General features: G+C 40.8%; 1 long non-coding RNA gene across 1 annotated transcript; it reads right to left on the reverse strand.

The window, feature by feature from the left end:
* Positions 1-1,980: 1,980 nt before the first annotated feature.
* On the reverse strand, positions 1,981-24,025 carry LOC132027441 (uncharacterized). The gene is made up of 2 exons (XR_009407155.1): positions 23,199-24,025; positions 1,981-4,925 (listed from the first exon to the last, which is right to left on the reverse strand). It is a non-coding gene; the product is annotated as an uncharacterized LOC132027441 (long non-coding RNA).
* Positions 24,026-24,047: the final 22 nt, after the last annotated feature.

Raw genomic sequence — 24,047 nt, forward strand, 5'->3', positions numbered from 1 at the left:
GGCACACCTTCTGACTCATTTCATGAAGCCAGTACACCTCAGTACCAAACCAAGAAAATAAAACACAATTACAAGCAATTAGAAGACTAAGGAAGCAACCTTCGTGGATATAAGCATGGCAGTATTCATAAATGTTGGCAACAGTCACAGCAATATGTGACAAGGCTGATACGTCACAACCAAGTGAGATTCTCTCCAGGAATCAAAACTCTGAGAGAGTTTCCTCTGTGAACAGTAGGAAAAAAAAAAATTTAATCACTCTAACACATAGGATTGCAATAAGATGCAATGAGAAATAACCAGTAACAATCTCAATAGATGCAGGAAAACATTTCAGTAATACTTACCATTCATTTACTATTTAAAAAAAAAAAAACTTTCAGAGATGGTGCAGGTGGCTAATTGGTTGAGCATCTGGCTCTTGATTTTGGTCGAGGTCATGATCTCAGTGTCCTGGGATTAAGCCCTCATCAGGCTCCCCTCTCAACAGGGAGTCTGCTTCACAAACTCTATCTCTCTAAAAATAAATAAGTCTTGGGTGCCTGGGTGTCTCAGTGGGTTGAGCCTCTGCCTTCGGCCCAGGTCATGATCTCAGGGTCCTGGGATTGAGCCCCGCATAGAGCATTCAGCTCAACAGGGAGCCTGCTTCCGCCTCTCTTTCTGCCTGCCTCTCTGCCTACTTGTGATCTCTCTCTCTGTCAAATAAATAAATAAAATCTTAAAAAGTAAATAAATCTTAAAAAAAAAAACTTTCATAAGCTAATAATAGAACTTCCTTAAGCTAATGAACACGATTCTTTTTAACAAATAAACTAACAAAAACCCTACAGCTAATATCATTCTTAATCATGTTATTAAAAGACTAATTGCTTTCTCCTAATAGCAAGAACAAGACAAGGATATCCTCTCTCAGCAATCTATACTACATGCTACTTGAGATCTCACTTTGTGCAATAAGACTAAAAGAAAGGTATACTTACTGGAAAGAAAAAAAAACAAAACTCCCCCTGTCCAAAGGAGACATAAGTTTTTCACCAAAAAATCTCAACACGGGGCGCCTGGGTGGCTTAGTGTGTTAAGCCTCTGCCTTTGGCTCAGGTCATGATCTCAGGATCCTGGGATGGAGCCTCTCCCTCTCCCACATCCAGCTCTGTGCTCAGCAAGAATTCTGCTTCTCCCTCTCTCTCTGCCTGCCTCTCTGCCTACTTTTGATGTCTCTCTCTCTCTGTCAAATAAATAAATAAAATCTTAAAATACAATATCTTAACACATCCATAAAAAACTCCTCAACTAGGGACGCCTGGGTGGCTCAGTTGGTTGAGCAGCTGCCTTAGGCTCAGGTCATGATCCCAGCGTCCTGGGATCGAGTCCCACATCGGGCTCCTTGCTCAGCAGGGAGCCTGCTTCTCCCTCAGCCTCTGCCTGCCATTCTGTCTGCCTGTGCTTGCTCTCTCTCCCTCTCTCTCTGAAGAATAAATAAAATCTTTAAAAAAAAAAAAACAAACCACGTAAAAAAAAAAAAAAACAAAAACAAAAAACCTCCTCAACTAATAATCAGTGAAATGTCACAAAAAGGAAGTCCACTTTACAAAAGTAACCCTATGTTCTGGTAATGAAAAATTAAAATTAAATTTTTTTTCAGTAAAATTACATCAAAACAAATAAATGAAATACTTAGGTAAAAACAACAAAATATAAGCGGGAGCTATACACTGAAAACTACAAAATGTGATGTAGGAAAATAAGAAGTTTCAAATACAAGAAAATACAAAGTGTGTTCATAGATTGAAAGCATCACTAATGATGAGGGCAGTTTTCCCCAATTAGATCTATAGATTGAAAAGAATCCCAACCAAAATCCCAAAAGCTTCATTCAGAGATATAGACAAGCTAATTCCAAAAATACATAGGAAAAACAAGGGAAACATAAGAAAAAATCAATTATGAAATTTATAGGAATAAAGTTTGAAGCCACACACCTTATTCTTACCCCATTCTTTTTTTATTGTTTTTTTTTCCTTTTTTTAAAGACTTTATTTTTAGAGCAGTTTTTGGACCAAAGCAAACTTGAGTGCAAAGAACTGAGGCTTCCCATAGATCCCCTCATCCACACAGACAGGCCCAGCCTCCTCCACTATGAACATTCCCCAGAGAGTGGGTCCTTTGTTAAAATCCATGAACCTACACTGACACACCATTATCACTCAAAGCCAGTAGTTTACATTAGGGTTCACTCTTGGTGTCCATTCTATGGGTTCGAACAAATGGAAATCTAGTATCACACAAAATTGTTTCACTACTTCCTAAAATCCTTTTTTAGGATTCTAAGACTTCCTAGAAAATCAGCATAATTGGGACATTGTGGTATGGAAGAAAGGATAGATATACACAACAATGGAACAGAATAGAGTTGACAGAAATTGACCTACATACAATTAAACAATTTTTGACAACTCCTAAGGCAATTCAATTGAGAAAGAAATGTCTTGTCCAGAATGTTGCTCGTAAAGTGGATACCAATTTGGGGTGGTGGGGCAGTTAACAAATCGACCCAGATGTTCCCTGGAGAGAAGGTTTGTGATGACAAATTTCTTTGTCCTAAGTTAATTTACCTATGTTGTGCCTCCTAATAGTTCCAGTGTCTCCATGGAGCACTTTCACTGTCCCATACTTCTTTTAGTAAATGTTAAATTGCCTTAGGACTTTGTATCCCCACAAGGTCCCTTAGTGAGTGATTCAATCCCTATTTTGAGGGTAAAAGGAAATGCTTTTGAGTGATATGCCTTAAGTTAGACATCTTGAAAGGTGCACAGCCATGCTCTCTGCTCACCCTCAGACAAATATCCACCTGTGCACATGATGAAGTTCTAGAACCTAGGTAAGGTTTGATGGGCTGAGGTCTGGAGCCAATGACCAAGAAAGAATTCTTGAGACATCTTTGGTGCAAAATGGTGGTTTATTAAAGCACGGGGACAGGACCCGTGGGCAGAAAGAGCTGCTGCCCGGGGTTGTGAGGGATTGCAGGTTATGTACCCTGCGGCTGGGGGAAGGTGAGGGAAAAGGGAGGTTTCAACCAAGCTTTCATATGCTAAAGAGGGCCTACAAGGTGCAGGGATACTGGAGGTCTTGCTGCTTGATCAATGTTGTCTTTTGGCAAGCCATTCACATTTCTGCTATCAAGCATCTTTGTTAGTGAGATTTGGGTTTAGAAGAAATTTAACTTTATTTAGGGCTTGAGGAACTGAGTTATTTGCCTCTGGAAATTGTGCTATTGTTAAGATAGCTTCTTTGTTGTAAATCTCCAGGACATTGGTAAACCAAGGGAAACTCCTGTCCTGCAGGATTGTGATTTCTGCAAGTTAACTATTTGTTTCTTGCTTATGGCAGTCAGGGGTGCCTGAGGAGTGTCACACACATTACTGAGGGGAGCAGGTGGAGAGGGGGTGCAAGGTGCCAGTTTTTGCTTTGTCCTCAGCCAGCCTCCTGCTCCCTCATCACACACAGCATCTCCTTTCCGAATTCAAACAGACACCTCAAGTCTCATAGTTCCATTTCTGAGCTCCTGATTCTTGACACCCCTGCTTCACCCTTAGCATCAGGGCTACTCTCCTAGAGCCTTCCCTAACTCCTTGATAGGCACTTCTCTTCATTCAGATGCTCAGGACAAATCCAGCATATGATTCCCCTCCCTTATCTTCCCCCAGCAGGTCAACAAACCTTGGCAGGACTATATTCAAAATACATCTGGAGTCCAGGCTCTTTTCACACCCTCTGTCTCTCACTCAACCAATCCTGTGCCTTCTCTCACTGAACAACTAAATAGGCACGTTAGGTTCTTTAGGCTTATCTAGTCAGACTCCTTGATCATCTATCTGCCAAACTCCTTCCAAAGCCTCCCTTCAGTGGTTTCATCATAATTAGAATAACTTCTCAAGAAATTACCAGGCCCTCCAGTATTCTACATCACTGGTCCATGATTATTTGTAAGCCTTCCTTTCCTAACACTCTCCCATTGTGCACACTACTGTATACTGCAACCCAGGGGCCCCCCAGGTAATCATGGACGTGGCAAGCTCCTTGCATTTTTAATGACCTTAGAATTTGCTGTTCCCTCCACCAGGGACACTAATCCTACATATGCATATTTTGTGTCTCTTCTCAATGGTCAAGTCCTCAGAGAGGCCTCCCTCTCTGCTTATACTTCTTTATTCTTCTTCATAGCACCACCACTCCTGGACTCCATGTCACCTTTTCATTTCTCCACTATTTCTTGTATTTCCCCCCTAATAGGAAGGTTCATGTGAGCATGGACTTGGTTTGTTTTATTTGCTGCAGTATCTATACTACACATTTGGAAAGTACTCAGGCAATGGCTGAGGTCTGCTGAAGGAGCCCTAGATCTTCACGTAATTGTGACTATTCAATTAATGCTGAATAAACAGGTAAGAAAGTGAATAAATGAAGACAACTGGATTGTGAGCCAAAGCTCTTAACCATAACAAGCTCACCAAACTGCCAATTGGTAAGCTTCAGTGTGTAGAGAAGGAACACTTCTTAGCTTTTCTCAGATTACCACACCATTGACTCTCTAAAGTCTCATGTGAGAGTTTTATAGCATCACTGGCCACTGTATACATGATTTCAAATGAATTGCAGATGTAGAAAGTATATTTTCAAAAACTGAAAGAGAATGGTTTGGAGGCCTTCGTTCACCAAGCAATGACCTTCAGCACACTTCATGGCCTTGGCTGTTATGTAGTTATTCTCCAGGAATAACCAGAGACTCAAGGACTGGTGAAACTCTTGATATTCTTCACAGATATGTCCACTTCCTGGAAATCCCTTTGACTGACTTCACATCCAAGCTAAAATAAAGATTCAAGCACTTCTTCTGCTGGGGCAAATCAGAGTCATGGAAGCAGGCCCTGATGTGGAAGAAAATGAAAGTCAGTGATGTCAGAGCATCCAGCCAGAGCTTCTCAATTGAAAGCATCAGACAAATTAGGCAAAATCAACACAAGGTATAGTGTTTATGAACAGGGTTTCCTTCAGCAGAGTCTTCACCAGGTTTAGGAAATCAGTCATGGTTGTTTTTCCCTTCATTGTATAAATCATTGTCCACCTTGATCCTAACAAAGTGGAATTTCTCACCTACCTCCTTAATCTTGGGGGCCAGCAAGTCATCATTAAAATTAAAACACAACAGGGGAGAGAAGTCAAGATGGCAGAGAAGTAGCAGGCTGAGACTACATCAGGTAGCAGGAGATCAGCTAGATAGCTTATCTAAACATTGGAAACACCTACAAATCCAATGGGAGATCGAAGAGTAGAAGAACAGCAATTCTAGAAACAGAAAATCAACCACTTTCTGAAAGGTAGGACTGGCAGAGAAGTGAATCCAAAGCAAGCGGTAGAGCAACGGAGCACTAAATCAGGACTTTTAAAAGTCTGTTCCACTGAGGGACATTGCTCCAGAGGCTAAACCGGGGTGCAGCCCACGTGGGGTCAGTGTGGCCCCAGGTCCCACAGGGTTACAGAAGGATCGGGGATGTCTGACTGTCACAGAGCTTACAGGTATTAGAACGGGGAAGCCGGCTACAGAGACAGAGCCGAGGAGTGAGCTCTCAGCTCGGGGTTACCTTAAACCGATCGCAGTCTGGGTGAGCTCGGTGCCCGGCTGGAGGCCAGGGAGACGGGTATTATTGGGCACTATTCTCTGAGGACACTGAGGAGTGGGGACCCAAGCTCTCGGATCCTCTGGGTCAGAGACTGGGAGGCTGCCATTTTCATTCCCGTCCTCTGGGAACAAAAGCTCCCAAAAGCAAACCCGAGCGGATTATTCAACCTGGCCCCTGGTAAGAGCAGTGCAATTCTGCCTGGGGCAAAGACACTTGAGAATCACTACAACAGGCCCCTCCCCCAGAAGATCGAGAAATCCAGCCAGGACCAAGTTCATCTACCAAGGAGTGCAGGTTCAATACCAAGGAGAGCAGCGGAATTCCAGAGAAGGAGAAAGCAAAGCACTGAACTCATGGCTTTCCCCCCATGATTAATTAGTCTTGCTGTTAATTTAATATGGAGTGGGTTTTTTTTTTCAATTTTGTTTCTTCTGTTGCTAAATTTTTCTTAACTTTTACACTTTTTTTAAGGTTTTTAACTAGTTTATTTAATATATATATTTCTTTTTTATATTTTTTCTTTATTTGTTTTCTTTTTTTAATTGTTTCTTTTTTTTTTCTCTGAACCTCTTTTTATACCCTTTCTCCCCCACACGATTCGGGGTCTCTTCTGATTTGGTTAAAGCATATTTTCCTGGGGTCTTTGCCACCCTTTTAGTATTTAACTTGTTCCTTCATATACTCTTATCTGGACAAAATGAAAAGGGGGAAAAATTCACCAGAAAAAAAAAAAAGAAGAACAAGAGGCAGTACCAAAAGGTAGGGACTTAATAAATACAGACATTGCTAATATGTCAGATCTAGAGTTCAGAATGACGATTCTCAAGGTTCTAGCCAGGCTCGAAAAAGGCATGGAAGATATTAGAGAAACCCTCTTGGGAGACATAAAAGACCTTTCTGGAGAAATAAAAGAACTAAAATCTAACCAAGTTGAAATCAAAAAAGCTATTAATGAGGTGCAATCAAAAATGGAGGCTCTCACTGCTAGGATAAATGAGGCAGAAGAAAGAATTAGTGATATTAAAGATCAAATGATAGAGAATAACAAAGCTGAACAAAAGAGGGACAAACAGATACTGGACCACAGGGGAGAATTCGAGAGATAAGTGACACCAGAGATGAAACATTAGAATAATTGGGATAAGAGAAGAAGAAGAAAGACAGAGGGGAGCACAAGGTATATTGGAGAGAATTTCTCCAACATGGCAAAGGGAACAAGCATCAAAATCCAGGAGGTACAGAGAACCCCCCTCAAAATCAACAAGAATAGGTCCACACCCCATCACCTAATAGTAAAATTTACAAATCTTAGTGACAAAGAGAAAATCCTGAAAGCAGCCCGGGACAAGAAGTCTGTAACATACAATGGTAAAAATATTAGATTGGCAGAAGACTTATCCACAGAGACCTAGCAGGCTAGAAAGAGCTGGTATGATGTACTCAGAGCACTAAACGAGAAAAACATGCAGCCAAGAATACTATATCCAGCTAGGCTATCATTTTGAAAATAGAAAGAGAGATAAAAAGCTTCCAGGACGGGGTGCCTGGGTGGCTCAGTGGGTTAAGCCGCTGCCTTCAGCTCAGGTCATGATCTCGGGGTCCTGGGATCGAGTCCCGCATCACGCTATCTGCTCAGCAGGGAGCCTGTTTCCCTCTCTCTCTCTGCCTGCCTCTCCATCTACTTGTGATTTCTCTCTGTCAAATAAATACATTAAAAAAAAAAAAGCTTCCAGGACAAACAAAAACTGAAAGAATTTGCAAACACCAAACCAGCTCTACAGGAAATATTGAAAGGGGTCCTCTAAGCAAAGAGAAAGCCTAAAAGTAGCAGATCAGAAAGGAACAGAGACAATATACAGGAACAGTCACCTTACAGGCAATACAATGGCACAAAATTCATATCTCTCAATAGTTACCTTGAATGTTAATGGACTAAATGCCCCAATCAAAAGACACAGGGTAACAGAATGGATAAAAAAACAAAACCCATCTGGGCGCCTAGGTGGCTCAGTGGGTTAAGCCTTTGGCTCAGGTCATGATCTCAGGGTCCTGGGATCGAGTCCCGCATGGGGCTCTCTGCTCAGCAGGGAGCCTGCTTCCCTCTCTCTCTCTGCCTGCCTCTCCAACTACTTGTGATTTCTCTCTGTCAAATAAATAAATAAAATCTTTAAAAAAAAAAAAAACAAAACCCATCTATATGTTGCCTACAAGAAACTCATTTTAGACCTGATGACACCTCCAGATTTAAAGTGAGGGGGTGGAAAAGAATTTACCATGATAATGGACATCAGAAGAAAGCAGGGGTGGCAATCCTTATATCAGATCAATTAGATTTTAAGCCAAAGACTCTAATAAGAGATGAGGAAGGACACATATCATACTCAAAGGATCTGTCCAACAAGAAGATCTAACAATTTTAAATATCTATGCCCCTAATGTGGGAGCAGCCAACTATATAAAGCAATTAATAACAAAATCTAAGAAACACATCAACAATAATACAATAATAGTAGGAGACTTTAACACTCCCCTCACTGAAATGGACAGATCATCCAAGCAAAAGATCAACAAGGAAATAAAGGCCATAAAGGACACACTGGACCAAATGGACAGCACAGATATATTCAGAACATTTCATCCCAAAGCAACAGCATACACATTCGTCTCTAATGCACATGGAACATTCTCCAGAATAGTTTACATCCTCGGTCCTATATCAGGTCTCAATCAGTAACAAAAGACTGGGATAATTCCCTGCATATTTTCAGACCACAATGCTCTGAAGCTAGAACTCAATCACAAGAGGAAATTTGGAAAGAACCCAAATACATGGAGACTAAACAACATCCTTCTAAAGAATGAATGGGTCAACCAGGAAATTAAAGAAGAATTGAAAAAATTCATGGAAAAAAATGATAATGAAAACACAATGGTTCAAAATCTGTGGGACAGAGCAAAGGCAGTCCTGAGAGGAAAATATATAGCAGTATAAGCCTTTCTCAAGAAACAAGAAAGGTCTCAAGTACACAACCTAACCCTACACCTAAAGGAGCTGGAGAAAGAACAAGAAAGAAGCCCTAAACCCAGCAGAAGAAGAGAAATCATAAAGATCAGAGCAGAAATCAATGAAATAGAAACCCAAAAAACAATAGAACAAATCAACGAAACTAGGAGCTGGTTCTTTGAAAGAATTAATAAGATTGATCAACCCCTGACCAGACTTATCCAAAAGAAAAGAGAAAGGACCCAAATAAATAAAATCATGAATGAAAGAGGAGAGATCACAACCAACACCAAAGAAATACAGACAATTATAAGAACATACTATGAGCAGCTCTACGCCAACAAATTTGACAATCTGGAAGAAATGGATGCATTCCTAGTGACATATAAACTATCACAACTGAACCAGGAAGAAATAGAAAGCCTGAACAGACCCATAACCAGTAAGGAGATTGAAACAGTCATCAAAAATCTCCAAACAAGGGGCGCCTGGGTGGCTCAGTGGGTTAAAACCTATGCCTTCGGCTCAGATCATGATCCCCGGGTCCTGGGATACAGCCCCACATCAGGCTCTCTGCTCAGTGGGGAGCCTGCTTCCTCCTGTCTCTATGCCTGCCTCTCAGCCTACTTGTAATCTCTGCCTATCAAATAAATAAAATCTTTTTAAAAAAAATCTCCAAACAAACAAAAGCCCAGGGCCAGACGGCTTCCCAGGGGAATTCTACCAAACATTTAAAGAAGAACTAAGTCCTATTCTCCTGAAACTGTTCCAAAAAATAGAAATGGAAGGAAAACTTCCAAACTCATTTTATGAGGCCAGCATCACCTTGATCCCAAAACCAGACAAGGATCCCATCAAAAAAGAGAACTACAGACCAATATCCTTGATGAACACAGATGCAAAAATTCTCACCAAAATATTAGCCAATAGGATTCAACAGTACATTAAAAGGATTATTCACCATGACTAAGTGGGATTTATTCCAGGGCTGCAAGGTTGGTTCAACATCTGCAAATCAATCAATGTGATACAACACATTAATAAAAAACAAGAACCATATGATACTCTCAATAGATGCTGAAAAAGCATTTGACAAAGTACAGCATCCCTTCCTGATCAAAACTCTTCAAAGTGCAGGGATAGGGGGCACATACCTCAATACTATCAAAGCCATCTATGAAAAACCCACCACAAATATCATTCTCAATGGAGAAAAACTGAAAGCTTTCCACTAAGGTCAGGAACACGGCAGGGATGTCCATTATTACCACTGCTATTCAACATAGTACTAGAAGACCTAGCCTCAGAAAACAAAACAAAACAAAACAAAAAAATTAAAGGCATCCAAATGGGTAAAGAAGAAGTCAAACTATCACTCTTCACAGATGATATGATACTATATGTGGAAAACCCAAAAGACTCCACTCCAAAACTGCTAGAACTTGTACAGGAATTCAGTAAAGTATCAGGAGATAAAATCAGTGCGCAGAAATCAGTCGCACTTCTCTACACCAACAACAAGACAGAAGAAAGAAATTAAGGAGTCAATCCCATTTACAATTGCACCCAAAACTAGAAGATACCTAGGAGTAAACCTAACCAAGGAAGCTAAGAACCTATACTCAGAAAACTATAAAGTACTCATGAAAGAAATTGAGGAAGACACAAAGAAATGGAAAAATGTTCCATGCTCCTAGATTGGAAGAACAAATATTGTGAAAATGTCTATGCTACCTAAAGTAATATACACATTTAATGCAATTCCTATCAAAATACCATCCTATTTTTTTTTCAAAGAAATGGAACAAATAATCCTAAAATTTATATGGAACCAGAAAAGACCTCGAATAGCCAGAGGAATATTGAAAAAGAAAGCCAAAGTTGGTGGCATCACAATTCCGGACTTCAAGCTCTATTACAAAGCTGTCATCATCAAGACAGTATGGTACTGGCACAAAAACAGACACATAGATCGATGGAACATAATAGAGAGCCCAGAAATAGACCCTCAACTCTATGGTCAACTAATCTTCAACAAAGCAGGAAAGAATGTCCAATGGAAAAAAGATAGCCTCTTCAATAAATGGTGTTGGGAAAATTGGACAGCCACATGCAGAAAAATGAAATTGGACCATTTCCTTATACCACACATGAAAATAGACTCAAAATGGATGAAGGACCTCAATGTGAGAAAGGAATCCATCAAAATCCTTGAGGAGAACACAAGCAGCAACCTGTTCAACCTCAGCCGCAGCAACGTCCTCCTAGGAACATCGCCAAAGGCAAGGGAAGCAAGAGCAAAAATGAGCTATTGGGATTTCATCAAGATCAAAAGCTTTTGCACAGCAAAGGAAATAGTCAACAAAACCAAAAGAGAACTGACAGAATGGGAGAAGATATTTGAAAACAACATATCAGATAAAGGGCTAGTATCCAAAATCTATAAAGAACTTATCAAACTCAACACCCAAAGAACAAATAATCCACTCAAGAAATGGGCAGAAGAATAAACAGACATTTCTGCAAAGAAGACATCCAGATGGCCAACAGACACATGAAAAAGTGCTCCATAGCACTTGGCATCAGGGAAATACAAATCAAAACCACAGTAAGTTACCACCTCACACGTCAGAATAGTTAAAATTAACAAGTCAGGAAACAACAGATGCTGGCGAGGATTTGGAGAAAAGGGAAACCTCCTACACTGTTGGTGGGAATGCAAGCTGGTGCAACCACTCTGGAAAACAGCATGGAGTTTCCTCAAAAAGTTGAAAATAGAGCTACCCTATGACCCAGCATTCGCACTACTGGGTATTTACCCTACACATAGAAATGTAGTGATCCGAAGGGGCACATACACCTGAATGTTTATAGCAGCAATGTCCACAGTAATCAAACTATGGAATGAACCTAGATGTCCATCAACAGATGACTGGATAAAGTAGAGGTGGTTTATATATACAATGTAATACTATGCAGCTGTCAAAAGAAATGAAATCTTGCCTTTTGCAACGATGTGGATGGAACTAGAGGGTGTTATGCTGAGTGAAATAAATCAATCAAAGAAAAGCAATTATCATATGATCTCCCTAATATGAAGAATTTCAGAGGCAATGTGGGGGATTGGGGAGTAAGGAAGGAAAAAATGAAACAAGATAGGAACAGGAGACTCTTAAACCATAAGAGACTCTTAATCTTAAAAAACAAACTGAGGGTTACTGGGATAAGGGGAGGGAGAGGGTGGTTGGGTTATGGATATTGGGGAGGGCATGTGCTATGGTGACCACTGTGAAGTGTGTAAACCTGGCTATCCATGGACCTGTATCCCTGGGGCTAATAATATGTTATATGTTAATAAAAACTTTTAAAAAAAATTTAAGTAAAACCTATCAAATGCTGTCCACAAGAGATTCATTTTAGACCCAAAGACACCTCCAGATTGAAAGTGAGGTGTAATCAGGGAGATTCAAATTAAAACCACATTGAGATACCACCTTACACCAGTTAGAATGACCACAATTAACAAGACAGTAAACAATACGTGTTGGGGAGGATGTGAAGAAAGGGAAACCCTCTTACACTGTTGGTAGGAATGCAAATTGGTGCAGCCACTTTGGAAAACAGTGTGGAGATTCTTCAAGAAATTAAAAATAGAGCTTCCCTATGACCCTGCAATTGCACTACTGGGTATTTACCCCAAAGATACAGATGTCGTGAAAAGAAGGGCCATCTGTACCCCAATGTTTATAGCAGCAAGGGCCACAATTGTCAAACTGTGGAAAGAACCAAGATGCCCTTCAACAGATGAATGGATAAGGAAGATGTGGTCCATATACACTATGGAGTATTATGCCTCCATCAGAAAGGATGAATACCCAACTTTTGTAGCAACATGGATGGGACTGGAAGAGATTATGCTGAGTGAAATAAGTCAAGCAGAGAGAGTCAATTATCATATGGTTTCACTTATTTGTGGAGCATAAGGAATAACACAGAGGACATGGGGAGATGGAGAGGAGAAGGGAGTTGAGGAAAATTGGAGGGAGACATGAACTATGAGAGACTATGGACTCTGAAAAACAACATGAGGGTTTTGATGGGGCAGGGGGTGGGAGGTTAGGGGAGCCAGGTTGTGGGTATTATGGAGAGCACGCATTGCATGGAGCACTGGGTGTGGTGCAAAAACAATGAATTCTGTTATACTGAAAATAAATTTTAAAATAGTTTTAAAAAAAAAGAACGTGAGGTGTAAAAAACCATTTATCAGACTAATGAACATCAGAAGAAAGCTGGGCTGGCAATCCTTATATCAAATTAGATTTTAAACCAAAGACTGTAATAAAAGATGAGGAAGAGCTCTGTATCATACTTAAAGGATCTATCCAACAAGAAGACCTAACAATTGTAAATATTTTTGTCCCTAACTTGGGATCAGTCAGTTATATAAGCAAATTAATAACAAAATTAAAGAAACACATGAATAATAAGAAAATAATAGTAGGGAACTTTTTAAAGATTTTATTTATTTATTTGAAAGACAGAGATCACAAGTAGGCAGAGAGAGAGGAGGAAGCAGGCTTCCCACTGAGCAAAGAGCCCAATGTGGGGCTCAATGCTAGGACCCTGGGATCATGACCTAAGCCAAAAGCAGAGCAGCAGTCCCCTACTATTGGGGCACCTTTAAGCCAGGTGCCCCAATAGTAGGGGGCATTAACACCTCATTTGCTGCAATGGACAGATCATTTCAGCAAAAGATCAACAAGGAAACAAGGGTGTTGAATGACACATTAGGCCAGGTGGACTTCACAGATATATTAAGAACATTCCATCCCAAAGCAACAGAATACACATTCTTCTTGAGTACACATGGAACATTCTCCAGAATAGATCACATCTTGGGTGACAAATCAGGTCAACCAGTAACAAAAGGTTGGGATCATTCCCTGAATATTTTTAAACCACAGTGCTTTGAAACTGGAACTCAATCACAAGAGGAAATTTGGAAAGAACACAAATACATGGAGGTAAAAGAACATCCTACTAAAGAATGAATGGATTGGGGCACCCGGGTGGCTCAGTGGGTTAAAGCCTCTGCATTTGGCTCAGATCATGATCTCAGGGTCCTGAGATTGAGCCCCACATCAGGGTCTCTGCTCAGCAGGGAGCCTGCTCCACCCCCACACCCCTGTGCCTGCCTCTCTGCCTACTTGTGATCTCTGTCAAATAAGTAAATAAAACCTTAAAAAAAAAAAAGAATGAATGGGTCAAACAGGAAACTGAAGAATTTTTAAAAATTCATGGAAACAAATAAAAATGAAAACAGAACTGTTCAAAATCTTTGGGATACAGCAAAGATGGTCCTAAGAGGGAAATACATAACAATACAAGCCTTTTTCAAGAAATAAGAGAAGTCCTAAATATGCAACTTAATCTTACACTTAAAAGAGCTGGAGAAAGAACAGCAAATAAAACCTAAACTCAACAGAAGAAGAGAAAGCATAAAGATTAGAACAGAAATCAATGAAATAGAAACCAGAAGAACAGTAAGACAGGTCAATGAAACTAGGAGCTGATTCTTTGAGAGAATTAATAAGCTTGATAAACTCCTGACCAGACTTATCCAAAAGAAAAGAGAAAGGACCCAAATTAATAAAAATATGAATGAAGGAGGAGAGATCACAACCAACACCAAAGAAATACAAACAATTATAGGAACATATTATGAGCAAATATATGCCAACAAATTAGGCAACCTGGAAGAAATGGATACATTCTTAGAGAAGTATAAACTACCAAAAGTGAAACAGGGAGAAATAAAAAACCTGAACAGACCCATAACAAGCAACGAAATTGAAGCAATAATCAAAAATCTCCCCAAAAAAACCAAGAGCCCAGGGCCAGATGTCTTCCCAGGGTATTTCTACCAAACATTTAAGGGAGAAGTAATACCTATTCTCCTGAAACTGTTCCAAAAATAGAAATTTTCTTTGAAAGAAAAAAAAAGGAAAACTTTCAGACTCTTTCTATGTGTTCAGCATTACCTTGATCCCAAAACCAAAGACCCCACCAAAAAGGAGAATTACAGACCAATATCCCTAATAAACATGGATGCCTACATATTCAGTGAGAGTATCCTAGCCAATAGGATCCAACAGTACATTAAAAGGATTATTCACCACAACCAGGTGGGGTTTATTCTTGGGATGCAGGGGTGGTTCAACATTTGAAAATCAATTAACATGACACACCATATTAATAAAGGAAAAGACAAGAAACATATGATCCTCTCATTTGATGCCAAAAAACCATTTGACAAAGCACAGCATCCTTTCTCGATTAAACTCTTCACAGTGTAGGGAGAGAGGGAACATACCTTAATATCATAAAAGCCATATACGAAAAGCCAACAGCAAATACTATTCCCCTAAGGTCATGAACGTGCCAGAGATATCCACTATCGCCACTATCTTTCAGCTTAGTATTAGGAGTCCTAGCCGCACCAATTGGACAACAAAAAGAAATGAAAGACATTCAAGTTGACAAGGAGAAGTCACACTCTCATTCTTTGCAGATGACATTATACTCTATGTGGAAAACCCAAAAGACTCTGCCCCCAAATTACTAGAACTCATACAGCAATTGAACAACATGTCAGGATACTAAATCAATGCACAGAAATTGGTTGCATTTCTATACACTAACAATGTGTAAAAAATAAGGAGTCGATCCCATTTACATTATACCAAAAACCATAAGATACCCAGAAATAAACCTAACCAAAGAGGCAAAGGATCTGTACTCAGAAAACTATAGAACACTCATGAAAGAAATTGAGAAACACAAAGAAATAAAAAACTGTGGAAGGAGCCAAGATGCCCTTCAACAAATGAATGAATAAAGAAGATGTTGTTCATATACCCAATGAAATATTACTCAGCCATCAGAAGGGATGAATATCCACCATTTGCATTGACATGGATTATGCTAAGTGAAATAAGTCAAGCAGAGAACGGCATTTATCATATGGTTCCTCATGCAGAAAATAAGGAATGGAATAGGGGACATCAGGAGAAGGAAGGGAAAACTGAAGGGTTGGGAATCAGAGGGGGAGATGAACCATGAAGACTATGTACTCTGGGAAACCAACTGAGGGTTTTGGGGCAGGGAGATGGGTTAGCCCAATGATTGGTATTAAGGAGGGCATGTGTTGCAATGAGCACTGGGTGTTGTATGCAAATAATGAATCATGGAACACTACATCAAAAACTAATGAAGTACTATGTGGTGACTAACATAACATAACAATTTTTTTAAAAATGAAATGGAAGAATGTTGCATCCTCATGGATTGGAAGAACAGATATTAAAATATCTATGCTACCCAGAGCAATCTACACACTCAGGGCAATCCCTATCTGCAACTGTCCCTCAGAACAATGTATTACTTAAAATATAACCCATGAGAAATTTTACTAGTTATCAAGCATGTTTAGATATAGTCTTAAGAAAAACACATACTGGCAACAGGCCTCTGGGGGAGAGGACGGATATACAGCCTTGAAGCTGAGCAGCGGGGGATGCCCAGCCTGTTCAGGGAGGAACACCACCTGCCTCAAGGATGCCAAGCAGCTGAGAACGCTGCGCCCGCTCAAGGAGGAAAGCGGCCTGCTTCATTTTTCCGTTATTTCCCCTTCCCTCCCATCCCCACCCCTCCCCAAGAGTGCCTGTGGCTAGTTGAATAAGTCCTTTGAATGTGCTTGCTCAACTATAAACTTTATACTGTTTGTCCAGACATATTTTGCCTTCCTTCTTGTTTATCTACAAGGCATATGACTAATGTTTGGCCTTCTTCGGCTCTTCTGTTGATTACCGTTTCTATCCAATAAAAGCAGGACTGAGGAGTTGTTTGGGACAACAGTCTTTTCTACTGTTGTCCCCTGCTCCCTTTCTCTTGCATCTGAGTTGTTTGTGCCTCATTCTTCTCCCATGCACCGTCAGGAAGCGGCACCTATCAAAACACCATCAACATTTTCACAGAGCTGGAACAAATAATTCTAAAATTTGTATGAAACAGAAAAGATCCCAAATAGCCAGAGGAATGTTAAGGAAGAAAACCAAAGCTGGAGACATCAAAATTCCAGCCTATAAGCCATATTACAAGGCTGTAATCATCAAGACAGTATGGTGCTGGTACAAAAACAGATGACACATAGATCAATGGAACAGAATAGAGAACCCATTAAGGGACTCTCAGCTCTATGGTCAACTAAGCTTTGACAATGGAGGAAAGAATATCCAAAGAAGCAAGTCTTTTCAAAAAATGGTGTTGGGAAAATTGAACAGCCACATGCAGAAAAATCAAACTGGACCATTTTCTACACCATGCATAAAAAGAAACTCATAATGGATGAAAGACCAAACTGTGAGACAGCAATCCTTCAAAATCTTAGAAAACACAGACAGCAACCTCTTTGACCTCAACTGCAGCAACTTCTTCCTAGACATATCTCCAAAGGCAAGGGAAAGAAAGGCAAAGATGAACTATTGGGACTTCATAAAGATAAAAAGCTTATGCACAGCAAAGTAAACAGTTAACAAGACAAAAAGACAACCAAAATAATGGGGGAAGGTATTTGCAAATGTCTTATCAGAAAAAGGGATAGAATCCAAGATTCATAAAGAACTTACCAAACTCAACACCCAAAAAAACCAAAATAATCCAGTCAAGAAATGGGCAGAAGACACAAACAGACATTTCTCCAAAGAATACATCCAGAAGGGCCAACAGACACAAGAAAAGAACCCTCTTCCACTATTGGTGGGAATATAAGCTGGTGTAGCCACACTGGAAAACAATATGGAGGTTCCTCAAAAAATTAAAAATAGACCCAGCTTTTGCACTCCTGGGTATTTGCCCTGAAGATACAAATGTAGTGATCCCAAGGGGCGCTTACACTCCAACGTTTATAGCAGCAGTGTCCACAATAGTCAAACTATGAAAAGAGACTAGATGTCCATTGACAGATGAATGGATAAAGATAGAGTGTGTGTGAGTGTGTGTGTGTGTGTGTGTATATACATATATACATCTGTATATATGTATGTATGTGTGTGTATATGTATATATATATTTACAAAAAAAAGAAAAAGAATATTTGTGAATGAACCCAATGCATACCGAGCCCCATATTTCCCCCCATCTTATCATCATAGGGAAAGGGTGATGGGAAAAATATATATATGCTGCTTTATTCTAGGAAGGTGTAATAAACATCTGCATCATCAATGGACATAAAGCACAACACAAGAGTCCACCTCACTGACATCATCTGTAAAGGATGGAGTTGGTGTCCAGCAATAGGGACTGTTTCTCCTATGCAGATAGACATGAGCATTGTTATACATTGTCTGAGGTCTGTTAGACCTCTTGTCCCTGAAAACCCACCCCTATTCCTAATCTACCAGAGGTCCAGCTGGTGTTCCAGACATACTTTCCCAATTCCAAGTTACCCCAGAAACTGCCAATGTCCTACATCCTACTTAGACTCTAAGAGACTAAGAATGGCAAATGCTGTTGTCCTTTTCCAAACTGGTCATCACCAGAAGATCCCTACAGAGCTAGTTTGCCCCTTTAATATGTGAGGTGACAGGAAGAAATGCCCACCTTGGAAATGAGCTCTAACTATATAATCTACAGGTACTTTTAACTGGGTTTTTCTAACCTCCAGAAGTATGAGAAGTAAATTTCTGTTCATAAGCCATGCAGTCTGTCGAATTTGTTAGGGCCTGAGTGGACAAAAATAATGCCCAACTAAGGATTATTTTATATTGCTATGGCTACAAAAACTCAGAGTTTTAAACAGCACTATGGTAGTGAAGGACTGATTCACATTACAACATAATTTAGTTTCCAATCATAGTCACCTAGTAAAAATTCTGCTTATTTTAAATTTTCATACAATGTTCACATTTTTATTTTTTATTTTTTTAAGATTTTATTTATTTATCTGACAGAAACACAGTGAAAGAGGCGGCACAAGCAGGGGGAGTGGGAGTGGAAAAAGCAGCCTTCCTGCTGAGCAGGGAGCCCAATGCAGGGCTCAGTCCCAGGACCCTGGGATCATGACCTGAGCAGATGCTTAACAACAAAGCCACCCAGGTGTCCCTCAGCTTTTTAAAAAGGAAGGAGAAGAGATCTCTTCAGACAATAGTTCTCTCCTCTGCAAAGAGAATGGCACAAGGAACTCAATGGAATCTTTGCTCTCTACTTGCCAAACTTAACTGCTCAGTTCTGCAAGTTCAAAGCTCAGTTCTCCAAGTTCTTCCCATCATTTCACATACATAATTTGTTCACTCATCAGCTCCAAGAAAAAAAGGGGCTTCTGATGTCGGGTATCACAAATATTTCCACTAACACAACAGAAAATTCAGAGTCTAGTGGAGTATACCAGGAGCCCCTGATATAGGAACACTCCACAGACCTGTCCTCCTTGAGAAATGCAGGCACTGAGTGCTCCTGAAGTCACTGCCATGAGCCTCTGTCCTGCCCGGGAAAGTGTGAAAACAACAGAAAGGATGACAGCCTCTGACTTGAGGCCCCCCTCAGGAAAGCTTGGCTGAGAGTTGCAGGCCCATATTTACAGGACACGAAAGTGAAACTACTGTTTCTCTGCAGAACAAGCAGTTCCGGGAAAAGAAACATGATGATCTTATGCATTCAGTGGCTCAGGGAGCAGGGGGAGGCAGAGAAACACCAGGGACCATGAAAGACAGGTCTCAGATAACTCCTGTGAGGTCATCTAGCCAAGACTCCCAGGCAAGCCCTGGGGACAGGGAAGAAGGTTGTGAACAAGCTTCCAAAGCTTTCAGTGACTGAGAAGTATTTCCCATCAGAAAGAAAAAAGACTATAACTTCTCTCTGTCTTTCCATTTCTTTCATTTTTAGGGCCCCTATTGCTGGCTGCCCCATCATCCCACTTGGGCATAGATTTCCCTGGCAGGTTATGGGAATTACTCATAAACAACTTCCACTACCAGGAGGTGCTCTGGGGAAATTTGGTAAGATACCAGGGAAATGGACACAAAAAAGGGAACAAGGTACCTAGATTCTAAGATTTATATGGCAGGTCAGGAGGAAAAATAACAAAATATCTCTATAAGAAGAAGAACATAGGAGGTTCTATATCTATAAGGATCTACAAGAGGAGCTGTAAGATTTATTTCCATGCTATAGTATCTAAGACAATTGGATGCTGGCACAGGGGTAGACTAACTGGCCCACAGAAAGGAACAGTCTTGGATGGGACTCAGGCATGTGTGGAATTCTGTTGCTTGGGAGACATACATGGGATGTCAGTGGGTATAGAAGGCACCATCTAGTAAACAGAGCTGACAAACCGGTTCTCCATATGGATAGAGGATACTGAATCTCTACTTACTTCACCTATGATAATCAACTCCTGATGGACTTAGGACCTAAATTTCAATGGGAACTGAAGAAGAGAACATAGCTGTTCTTAGGGAAAGATTTCTTAAAGGAGATGAAACCTGTATAAAAATACCAAGATATGGACAGACACTTCTCCAATAAAGACATACAAATGGCTATCAGACACATGAAAAAATGTTCATCACTAGCCATCAGGGAGATTCAAATTAAAACTACATTGAGATATCACCTTACACCAGTTAGAATGGCCAAAATTAGCAAGACAGGAAACAACGTGTTGGAGAGGATGTGGAGAAAGGGGAACTCTCTTTACCCTGTTGGTGGGAATGCAAGTTAGTGCAGCCTCTTTGGAGAACAGTGTGGAGATTCCTCAAGAAATTAAAAATAGAACTTCCCTATGACCCTGCCATTGCACTCCTGGGTATTTACCCCAAAGATACAGATGTAGTGAAAAGAAGGGCCATCTGTACCCCAATGTTTATAGCAGCAATGGCCACGGTCACCAAACTGTGGAAAGAACCAAGTTGCCCTTCAACGGATGAATGGATAAGGAAGATGTGGTCCGTATACACTATGGAGTATTATGCCTCCATCAGAAAGGACGAATACCCAACTTTTGTAGCAACATGGATGGGACTGGAAGAGATGATGCTGAGTGAAATCAGTCAAGCAGAGAGAGTCAATTATCATATAATTGCACTTATTTGTGGAGCGTAACAAAAAGCATGGAGGACATGGGGAGTTAGAGAGAAGGGGGTTGGGGTAAATTGGAAGGGGAGGTGAATCATGAGAGACTATGGACTCTGAAAAACAATCTGAGGGGTTTGAAGTGGGGGAGGGTGGGAGGTCGGGGTACCAGGTGGTGGGTATTATAGAGGGCACGGATTGCATGGGGCACTGGGTGTGGTGAAAAAATAATGATATTGTTATGCTGAAAATAAATAAATTTTTAAAAGCTTATATTAAAAAAATAAGATACCAAGATGACAGCTGTATAAAACAGATGGACCAGAAAAGTGTAAAGTTTTTCTTTATGAAATCAAATACAAAAAAAAGTCTAAAAATATCCACAAATCTGAAGAAGATAATTTGCACAAAATGTAACCAAAAAAAGATCAACGGAAGGAAAGATTTTAAAGAGTCTAGAAATCACTAGGAAAAAGAGAAAAAAATTCAGCATGACATGAATAGAACTTTCTCAAAAAAAAAAAGAAATATATTTGGGCAAAAAATAGAGAAAATACTGCACATTAACTACTAATGAGACAAATGCACCTCTGTGCACTACAAGATGACAGTGTTAATTAGTTTGACTGCAAATTTTCAAAAGTCAGGAAAAATTGGGTACTGGTGAGAATGTTGATTGATAGAATCTCTGAAACGTGGCTGCTGGGAATGTATATCAATACAATCACTTTGAAGAAACAATACAGCTAAATCATAAAATGGCACATCCATGTGCCTTAGGACTCAGCATTTCCACTCCTAACACTATACCAAAGAGTCATTCTGCAAAAATGTGCAGAAGACATGTGGACATATGCTCCCAGCAGAGGTCTTCATAACTGCAAAACAGAGAGGATAGGCGTTGACAGAAAACTGATAAATAAGTTGACTTACACAGCATCGAAAAGCATGAACCATAGTTATATAGAGAGGAATAAATCTTTTAGTGTAGTGTTAAGACTAAATATTGGGGCAGGCGCCTGGGTGGCTCAGTGGGTTAAGCCACTGCCTTCGGCTCAGGTCATGATCTCAGGGTCCTGGGATCGAGTCCCGCATCGGGCTCTCTGCTCAGCAGGGAGCTTGTTTCCTCCTCTCTCTCTCTCTGCCTTCCTCTCTGCCTACTTGTGATCTCTGTCTGTCAAATAAATAAATAAAATCTTCAAAAAAAGATTAAATATTAAGGACCCATAGAACACCCCTTAAATAAAGCTTCAAGAAAACTAAGCAATATATTGTTTAGGCATGCGTATATAAGTGATAACACCACAAATAAAAGAATCATAAACACATATTGCATGACATTGTCACCCAGGGGCTGGGGACAGAGCTAGAGTAAATAGGAACACACAAGGAGATATAAGTGGTTAGAGATGTTCTGTTTCTTGGGATGATTGTTCAGTGTTAAGTGATCATTATATTACATGAGTAAGTAAAAGATATAAAATAGACAAATATCTTAGTTCTTTTCAGATTGTTGCTCTGTCTATTCTGTGTGTACTCGGTCGTGAATCTCTCCCTCCTGCAGTATTTTGGGGACATCAGAGAAATGTTCTCCATCTGACGTACAATCACTGCAATGATGGGACAAAGACTGAGAAATCGTTCAGGGAGGAAGCACTGGGCAAGAGAGATGGAAATTCCAGGTAGAAGCAATGGCAAGGCAAAGATGCAGGCTCATACATGACCTTGACAACTGGCCATGGATGCAAAGAAGCACACACAGACAGCCAATTACAGTTCTCAGTAGGAAGGCAGGAAAATCCTCTGAGGCCCAAGTACCCTGGCAGTGATGGGGCTCTTTGTTGAGGGTGAGAAAAAGCTCCCATCAGGGGCTCCCCAGGGCTCATCTGCTCCCCAGCAGTATGTGAGAATCACTCTGGACATGGTGCTCTCTGTTGGGTTGGCTGAGGTCCACAGTGTCCTCTGCACCCAAGGGGCTGGGAGCTGATGTCCCAGAATACACAGCTCAAGGTCCAGCTCAGACTTGCTGCTCCTAAATCACCATTAGGAAATGAGGAAATATGATTTATAAAGATGTTGTTATGTTCTCTCTGTTCAGAGAAAAGGGAAATAAATTCTTCTTAGGAACGAATGGCTTAGAAATCCCTCCTCTCCTGGTTCCACTCAGATGAGTAGATGTCCAGTCAGTGTAATACACAATCCCCAGACTTTTGTAGAACAGAAATGTCCCCTGTCCTGGTTCAGCCCTTCCTCCAACTGGGTGAGACATCTGCAACAGGGACAGGAAAAGAGTAGGCTTCTCTCTTCATTCTTCCTCCCAATGCCCTCATTACATGGAGGAGCATGGCGTAGGGGAACTACAATTATAGGAAAAGACTCACCCAGGTAGGACATTTGCAGTGCAGCTGATGGCCTAGTGTGGTGAATGTCCCTCAGGAAGAAGGGTCCTATGAAGGCCCATGCTCAGGGCCCCATTGGGATCTTGGAACAAGTATAGTCCAAACCTTCCAGCCTTCTGCCTCCTCTGTGGTGTCAAAGTTCAAAGGCAGCTCCTTCTGTTGGCCATGTCCCTTGTAACGGGCTCACTAAAATGATCCTTGCCTTTCCTCTGCACAACCTGTCAGCTGCTCTTTCATGACCCAGGGGAGGAATCAAGGATGACAATGACGAAGTCACAGGATCTTAGCCACAGAAGGATTTCATAACTTGTTATGGACATTTGCAATCTCAGCAGAAACTTTGTACAACAGACCTCCTTTTTCACCCCGTCAAAGTCACACAGCCCCCTTCCTGGGGCCTCCCTTCTGAACACAAACACCCTGGGGGTCTTTCACTGCTGCTCCCACAGGAGGATGAGGATAGAACAATCCCTGAGAGTTCACACAGCTTTTACACTCATCAAGTCATTCATGAGCTGTGTTGAGCTCAGACCCTCACTTGGCTGGGGCAGGTATATTGACACCAGGGAAGGTCACAGCTGGGGGCAGGAAGAGAAATCCACCATGGATGTCACTTCTGCAGTCTGATCTCTGCAGGCAGAAGGGAGTTAGCCGCTGAGCTGAGCATGTTGGGCAGCCCTAAGGAGTAACTTGGCAGGCAGTGTTTGCACCCATCTGAGCCGCCAGCCTCAAGGGGGTTGAATATGGACTTCTCACCCGTCTGGACACTGGCATCAGAGTAAGACTCTTAGGTATAAGGCAGCTGCTCTCAGCCTCTGGGCTGAAAGTGTT

Source organism: Mustela nigripes, chromosome 12, assembly GCF_022355385.1.
Source record: "Mustela nigripes isolate SB6536 chromosome 12, MUSNIG.SB6536, whole genome shotgun sequence".
NCBI classification, from domain to species: Eukaryota; Metazoa; Chordata; class Mammalia; order Carnivora; family Mustelidae; genus Mustela; species Mustela nigripes.